Below are 8,101 nucleotides of genomic sequence, written 5' to 3' on the forward strand. Positions count from 1 at the left end.
TGGCAACCAAACACAGGAAGTCCCTTAAGAGTCTGATTCCCCCGGAATCCTTATAGCAACCTAATATTAGCAGTACCAAGATAACCATATCCCCCAGCGTTCAGTCCTTATGTTAAGCTCCATACGTAGCATATGTGTTATATTGGTATATTTGCATCCCAACAAAAAAGGAAATAAGTGATGCCCCAAAAATAATAATACTGGCACTTATGTTCATCCATTGTTCTCCACAACCAGTTTCATAACACTAAATGTGGCAAAAGAGAAGGAACATACAGAGGAACAAGGTACGACTCGTACTGAAGTGAGAGCATGAAAATGTTCATGCAGCTGCGAGGTTTCTAAATGACACAGATATTTAAAGTCTAGATTTGTGCAGATTCAATCAAAGCTTTTCTGTTTCATTGCTGAGTTAATTAAATTCAGAAAATTACAGGTTGATGGGAGATAACATGTATTTTTTCACACACACACACACACACACACACACACACACACACACACAAACACACAAACACCCCGGATAATCTATGCAGCATTAAAAGTCAAGCTCCAGCTAATATCTAATCGCCAAACAGTCAGGCCTGCATTTGAAGAACTACAACTGTAACAACGAGATGACTCGAGTGAAATTTCAGTATGTGTGCGGTGTGTGACGTAAAAAGCTGCCTACTCATTTGTTTTTGTCGGTGCGCAAATAGACACAAGGTCTACTTTCATTTGAATGAGCCATCTGTGGTTTACATCTCTCTGTGTCTCTGCAACCTAAAGAGCACAACTAGCCTCTAAAGACATCTGGTCGCTGTGTGTTCAGGGAAGTGAAGCAACCCAGCAACTGCAGCATTGCACATAGAGGAAGCAGCAGCTGAACACCTTCTGCAATTGACTGAGCAGTAGCTGCAAACTCAGTTGCTATTGATAGTAACTCAGCCCACGATTTTGCCTGTACATGTATATACTGTATGTAGTTATTTTTCTGCTTGTACGCTCTAATGGTCCTGGGTAACTCCACCAAACGTATCAGTGCAACAATGACTCTGCAGTTAACCCCAGTGCTGCTGAGCATTTTAGCGTCTTTAAGCTTATTGTTTTGGTTTGCTTTATTCTCATGGCTGCCCACAGAGTTGTTTTTCAGCCACATTAGTTTCCTGGAAAAATACACTTTATGGCAGGGGTGTCAAACTCATTTTAGTTTAGGGGTCACATACAGTCCAAGTTGGTGTCAAACAGGCCGGATCAGTAGCTTTTTGTTTTATGAAAATGTTAACAATATCCTTTTACAAAACAGTTTATGAACAACCTGAAATTTGTTAAGTAAAAAACAAAGCACAATTTCGGTGCATTCCTGCTATCTGTTGTTTAGTTCTGGATGTTGTGTAGTGTTGCGATGTCCACAACTCTGACTACAACAGTGAAAACCCTAGTGGACAAATCGGGAATAGCAGCAAACCAGATTTGACCCTCGTGCGGGCCGGTTTTGGCCCCCGGGCCTGATGTTTGACACCCCTGCTTTATACGCAAGCAAATAAACAGCAATAAAGATCAGTTCCCACTGGTTCTGTCTCTACCCCTCCACCGTCGGGGATCTGGGCTATTTCTGGAGCTCCATTCACTCATTGCTTCTGCTTTCCCACGCTGTCAAAATCACTTTATTCTCAGTTTCAACACAACTAAACTTATCCAATCACTACTTCTGTCCTTTTCAGACTGTCCGGCCCTCCTCCTCGCCATCTCCACCTCACCTTGGTTATCCATGGCTTCTCAGGGACACCCAGGCCCCATCTATTACTTTCATCTGGGAGACTTCACTCTATGACGCCACTTCTCTGAGTCTTACAGTCAAAGTATTTACTCCCACAAGCTTTTGCTACTTCAAAAAATGTTGCTCTTTACAATAGTACACATACCACCTGTCCAGCATTAGACAAGGTTAGCCAGTATCTAGCGAATGTTGCGGAGCATTCGACAACAAAAGCGCTACAAATTTCTCCTAGGAGTTCTAAGAAGCCAGAAGAAAAGAGAAAACACAAAACTATGTCTAAAATAGCGACGGCTTCCAAACTAATTTGGACCTTTAAAGGTGATGTGTCGGCTTGTGTCTGCTGCCCCCAAGTGGCCAAGAAAGAAAGAAAGTCGTGAACACACGAAATCAAAAATAAGGTCTTGAAGGAATCTTTTGGCAGCTGTAAGTTGTCGTAAGAGAACGCACAGAAACATGGCTGCTTTGTTTCGACTTTCGTTTTCTGTAGTGTGATATTGTTTTGAATTCTGCGAACACTTTCTAATCTCGTTTCCAAGTTTTTAAATAAACTGTGCTGGATTCTTCGGCTTCGTCTGAGTTTGAATTTCTCCAGACCTCACATGAGCATGACACTGCAGGAAAGAGGTCTGGGCTATGCAACACTGACTCAAATTAGTTTGCTCTGGTGGGGCTTTCACTGTGCTTTCACTTTCCACTGCAGTAGACTATTGCTTATTAAGATCTAATCAGTTTCTTGTTGCTGTATTTTTTCTCTCTCCGTTAAAAATTCTTCAATACACGAAGTGATGGTACATGTAACTGAACCTCACTCCGGTCTGAATTACTTTACCTGGCTGCGAGAGATGAAGGTGAACTTGAAACGAACTTTGACTCCCGCCTTTCTCTACTTCTGCATGGGTTTCCATGGCAGCGTCTCTTCAGTACGTCCCCCCTAATTTGTCTATATGGAAGCACAGCACATACAGTGACATACAATCACTCAGTTCCTGCTTTGACTTCATTTCCATGCTGACACCGACACACAACACAAAGACAGAATATCACAGCTACTCATTCTTTACTGTGATCATGGCTACAACAAGTATGTGGTAAATGAATACCTAGAAGGCTTCTACGCTGAAAAAAAACAAACTGTGGAGCTTAAATGGGAAATACAGTAGGTACGCTTTGTGCTAAGACAACAATAGGCTGGTAGGACTAACTCATGCATATGATTTGGTTATTGTACTGATTGATTGATTCCATTTATTAATGAATGGAATCAATCAATCAGTACAATTTTTTACAGAGTATTTAGACAAATGTCTTGCCAAAGATATTTGGATTACAGAAATATTAAAGTAGATGATGTAAAAACTTAAGAAGTTGGATCCTGTGAATCTTTGGCATGTAAATCAGCATATATAAGGAATCTATTGCCTGCATGTAATCCATCCATTAATACACCCAAAGAGTGGATGCAGAAGGGATTAGAACCAGTGACCTTCTAGCCCAGAGTCCACATTTCCAACCACTAACCCACAGCTCCTCGAAACGTCTTTGCAGACGAGGGCCAAAATCCACAATAACAGGTCTATAACAAATGGCACACCTACGGTAAATAAATGTGGCCATCACCCACACAGGTGTTTTCACATACGCTGGATTATAAGCACATTCCTTATTTCTTAATTTGCTGTTGTGGGAATTACAAGGTGCAATACTAACATTTCAGTGGGTGAATAAATGCGGCAGGTACAGGCTCCTGGTATTGGTTTGGCACACGTTCCTCGCGTACCTGCACACTCTAGTAGGACAGAGCCAGATTAGATTTCTCCAGTCTGCTTTTGGTCAGAGCTGTGAATACAGCATTGACCTAATGTCATCTTTAAGTTGCTTCTTCCTTATTTATGGGATCCATCAGTATAACTGTCCTTTATATTCATATTTGGTCTGAGTCCTGAGAAAAACATGATCTCCATTTAATCTTTTACAAGGGCTTCAATTGAAGAATATAATCATATCGTTAGGAGATTGTAGGAGAATACTCCTTCGCCCTCACAAAAGAAGACAACAGGCATCTTTCACGGAATTCATCTGGACAGGTCACAGCAAGAATAGTACCAATGTAAGTAATAATCATAATTATGGCTGAATCCCATTTAGCTCCTGGTATTGTGTTAGCAGGCAAGTTCTCACGGCTTACTGGGGCACTAGAATGGAGTCATTGTTGTGTTAGAGTGAAGGCAGATGCTTTTCCTTCTTATTAGAAGTCAAAATGTCTGCAGTATGCAAAACCTCACACTCCTGAGAAGACGTGTGATTGGGTAAACTAAATGAAAACACTTGTGCAGTGCTTTTTTAAAGGTTTCCTTTTTTCAGTGCAGTATAAATTGACGGAACATACATGTAAGTTTCAGTGGTCGACTACGTGTGATTACTTTGTCAGCGGTTGAGATCATTGGATTTCAAAAAATAATTAAATTTTAATCAACACACTGTTTTGAAAAATTCCGACCCCTAGTGGCATTTCATGAGCTTAACAAAAGACACAGTGGCCCCTAAAGATGTCATTTTAGTTCAGGTTTATAGTTTTAATATGGTTTCCATATTATTTAATAGAGGATGTGTTTTTTGCATGAAGTAAGCATGTGACTTATCTGCATCAGCAGAACACGTCCTTCCGCTTTATAAGTATTTTACATGTAATCTATCATCTGGTCTCCGTCATTCACACCAAGACATGATATGGTATCACTGAGCATCAGACAAAATGTACTGTACAAGTTTGAGTTGTGCTACTTCCTCCTGCTGACATCCAGTTTAGTTACTGGGGATGCAAAATGTCGTGCTGTACAGGTTACCAGGCAACACAATGAGGAAATGCATTAGTGTCTGCCATTATAAAGCACATATACAAACACGGGGATCACAATACATTATCTCAAGGGAGAAGCCTGTTTAAAGAAATGATGGATTAATGAAACATGCAAACCGTCTCCCTCCCATTGTCTCCCTTTCACACACGTACACCCTCTTGCTAAATCTCACATATGTGCGGTTTCTCCTCCCCTCTCTCCCTCAAACCCACTCGATATTCAGCTCATATCCGGGTTGACAGGTCTATACTTCTCAGACTCCAGCCACATGAATGAAGGAAACAGGGACAGGGAAACCCCGAGTCAGTCATTATGAAACTCACACACGCCTCACACCTCCATGCAGAGTTAATCTACAGCTTTAGTCTTAATGAGTCCGAACAGACGAGAAATGAGGTGGTGGCATGAAAATATAAAAAAGAAAGTTAATAGAAAGTTGAGCGAGATTATCTCACGCTGCTTCTTTACGTCTCCAAGTTCTGCATCAGAGGAAACCAAACGAAAACTTTTCTTAGAAAGTGAAAATAAGAGAAAAGTTCTCATTATAAGGGAAAAGTGGTAGGGGAAATAGTCACTCCGATGCGGTCATGAGTTCAAATGCTGTTGGACATGCTGGAACAATGTCACAGCAACACACAGAGAACAAGAATAATACAATTTCAACAAATGACTCATGAAGTTTGGTTGATACTCCAGCAACCAGTCAGTCTATGCAGAGCCTACACTGTAGGGGGCTACCGCGGTTAAACCATTCATACCTGTGTGTCAGCATTGCTCTGTAATGACACCGCTAAAACCCTAGATGGTGACTAGTCAGCTGTGTTGAGTTTCACTCTGTACTCCACTCAATGGCAACTGGATCCGAGCGACTCATGTTGGAGTTAAAGTCAATAAATGTGGATCAACAGTTGCTTTCACTGAAATCACCGCAGCATAGAACACAGAGAAGACGTCCAAGTAGATGGTGTGAAGGAGGCTAAACAAGGGAGAATGGTTTGTGCTTGCCAGACCACAGAGACACGTGACCACGGAAGGGCATTACGGAAAAATCACAGCTGTTGCATCTGCATCACCGTGATGCAATCACAGCCGTTGCATCTCGTGAGTTACATTTCCGCAGCTACGTCGCAGAAATGTCGACTATCACTTCAATTTGAGTTTTAACTGTAGCGCCCCCTTTAGGACTGAAGAAATTAATTATGTAACATGAGATGAAAGCTAACACAACCAAGAACCAAGAAAAAAATAACAAATTTTACCAAAAAAATAAAAACTTCAAAGTTTACTGCATCTTACACACGTCAGCTTTTTTTAGCTTTTGTCGCCGCAGTCATCGATTGCTAACAAAGGCTGTCAGACTTAGTTAAAGGCTGAGTTTTTGTGCCAAACGACTATTTGAGGGTCAAAAACTAACTTTCACACTTGAAATGAGACACTTTGATCCAAGATGGCCGCATGCGCGATGCACAAAGTGGCTCAAAGTATGTACCGCATTAGACAGCTATCCGTTCATTCGTTATTCTGTGTTTGCACTACAAGATTAATTTATTTATTCAGTTAACAGTACTCACTGCATTTGATGTCATTTTCAGGAGAGAACAGAGTCAACAGACAACGTCTAGGACACTAACCTAACGGTGTTGGTTTAAGATAAGTCACTGACAAATGCGATGCCACAGGGTATGATAAGCTTCCTGTTATCAAAATCTTTTTCCTTGCCCACAGATTCTACATATACATAAGCAAAGACCTATTCATAGAGACTGTCAAAATGAATCCATGAGGCAAGATTTTATTGCCAGATTAGTTTTGACTCAGACGCCTCAAAAAGTTGGTAAGATTCCTTCAAATTCCTTCAGTTATGGGTCTCATTATCTCTTCTCACCCTGCAGCAGAGTTATGTTAGTTTCTTTAGATCATTTTTTTAAGAAAAGCACAATTAGTTGTGTGTCTTAAGTTTTAATTCTAGGTGATTGAGTCATTTCCGACGGTACTTGAACGCACCTCCCAGTTGCCTCCCTTGCTTCAGCAGTTTGAGTTCATAAAGTAACACAGTGCCGCCCACTGCGTTCTGCTAAGACTTTTTTTTCCAGGAGGTGACGCTCACCAATAAAACTGAACTCACTGGTAAGACGGAGCTATAGAGAAGAAAAATGTTCACACGTGTCACTGGAATGTTTTATTATTTTTTCCCCTGCAGGTAACTGATGATAATAATAATAATAATAATAATAATAATAATAATAGTAATAGTAATAATAATACTAAGAGGGTGCAGCTCGTGTGGCGCTTGGCTGGAGCACACATAGGGAGAAAATGCGGACAGGCTGCAACTAAGTCAGAGAAAACCGTTTGAGGACAAGTCATTCAATAACTTTTTTAAAAAATACAAAAGGAAGAGGAAGACCGGTTTACTATCTCTGTCTGACACCACATACTTCCTTTTATCTTTGTACAAACCGCCCATTACGCATGAGTGAGCTCTGCACGGCCCCCCTCAACCTTTTCTGAACTTCTTTAAACTGCTAACATCTCTGCTGTGTTGAGTTCTGCGCAAAAAAAAGTACTGAAATACCGCCATGAAGATGGAAAAAAAAAATCAACTTGAGTGAATGTAAATGTTCATCAAAGTCGTTTAGGCTGCTTCCTCATTGGGCTTTGAAGGGAGCGCAGCTGTGAAGTGGAGAACTTATCTGAGTTTTATGCATTTAATTCATAAAATAAAATGAACTGACAGACTTACCCCACATCACTGGCGGCCAGGCGCAAACTTTGCACGTCTTTTCTTTTTCTTTTTAAACGCAGCCCACGTTTGCGAGGCGCGCATTTGCACCAGTGTGACCTGACACATTTTCTTTCACTTTCAAACTTTTTCAGTGCGGAGTAAAAACCATCCTGAACACACGGCAGACCGTGTGCGCGCCCTCTCTCTTTCTGTCTGTCCTCTCACTAACTTTTTCTTTTTTTAACTGCTGCCCCAGCCTTGTCCGCTGCAGCCCCACCATTCATACTGAAGTAGCTGTCAGACTTGCAGTGTGATAATTTTCGTATTTTTGGTCACACCCACCTGCTGTCGGTCCTTCCCCTCCCAGCGGCAGTAGGGGAAGCCTCATCATGAATGGAGCTCTCTGGTCAGCAGACACATGGAGACATTCTGTACCTAAACACATTTAACAATGACTGAAGGTATACAAACACACCTCTCTCTGACAACGGACTTGAACACACCCCCAGTCTTACTTACTGAAGAAAGCACACATTTTATTTTATTTTTTTATATATAATATTTGGGTGTGGAAATAAAGACCATCAAATATAAATGAATACATTAAAAAAAAAATTAAAAAAAACCTGAATGAATGAGATTTGGAATGAGAGCTCGACTTGTTTCCATCCCTTTGAAAGTCTATGCAAAGTCCAAGACTAATTTCCATATTTGCCTTTAAATTTGAATTGTAGTGTGCATAAAAAGAGGAGAAGC

General features: G+C 40.9%; 1 long non-coding RNA gene across 1 annotated transcript in view; it reads right to left on the minus strand.

The window, feature by feature from the left end:
- The window catches only part of LOC311500634, an 84,373-nt gene extending 76,728 nt beyond the window's left edge, over positions 1–7,645 (minus strand). The window contains exon 1 of the long non-coding RNA XR_014699490.1: positions 7,364–7,645. This is a non-coding gene — a long non-coding RNA (uncharacterized lncRNA). The remainder of the gene's footprint in view (positions 1–7,363) is intronic.
- Between the last annotated feature and the right edge of the window lie 456 nt (positions 7,646–8,101).

This window comes from Chelon labrosus (genome assembly GCF_963514085.1).
Source record: "Chelon labrosus genome assembly, chromosome: 15".
Taxonomy (NCBI): Eukaryota; Metazoa; Chordata; class Actinopteri; order Mugiliformes; family Mugilidae; genus Chelon; species Chelon labrosus.